Source organism: Penaeus monodon, chromosome 33, assembly GCF_015228065.2.
Source record: "Penaeus monodon isolate SGIC_2016 chromosome 33, NSTDA_Pmon_1, whole genome shotgun sequence".
Taxonomy (NCBI): Eukaryota; Metazoa; Arthropoda; class Malacostraca; order Decapoda; family Penaeidae; genus Penaeus; species Penaeus monodon.
The window spans coordinates 4,298,638-4,299,049 of NC_051418.1; positions in this window are offsets into that span (position 1 = coordinate 4,298,638).

The following is a 412-nucleotide window of genomic DNA, read 5'->3' on the forward strand; positions in this document are numbered from 1 at the left end:
ACACACACAGAATTACCTCCAGTTAGTGGACTTTCCAAGCTGTTCCAATTACCATCAATATTCGCCTCCGTGTTATTCACGCTGTAGTCCATTTCTAGGGAATTTTTATACGCTTTTAAGAATTTACGATTTAACGATTTCCAAGCAATGGTTTAGAGCTGTTCTTTCGTCTCTTGCATTTTGATTTATTTTCATTTTTCTGTTCACTGCTAGTATCTATTTTCTTTCTTTTTTTTCGTGTATTTTGCATCGTTCAATTCTTTGTCTTTTACTCTCTTTTTCTCAAATTTATCACGTGCATCTTTTCACCATTCGTGTATTTTTAGAAAATTCTTACTGGATAAAAACACCATATCAATTCATGTGGAAGTACACACATACACACATATCTATCTATCTTTTTGCCTATCCG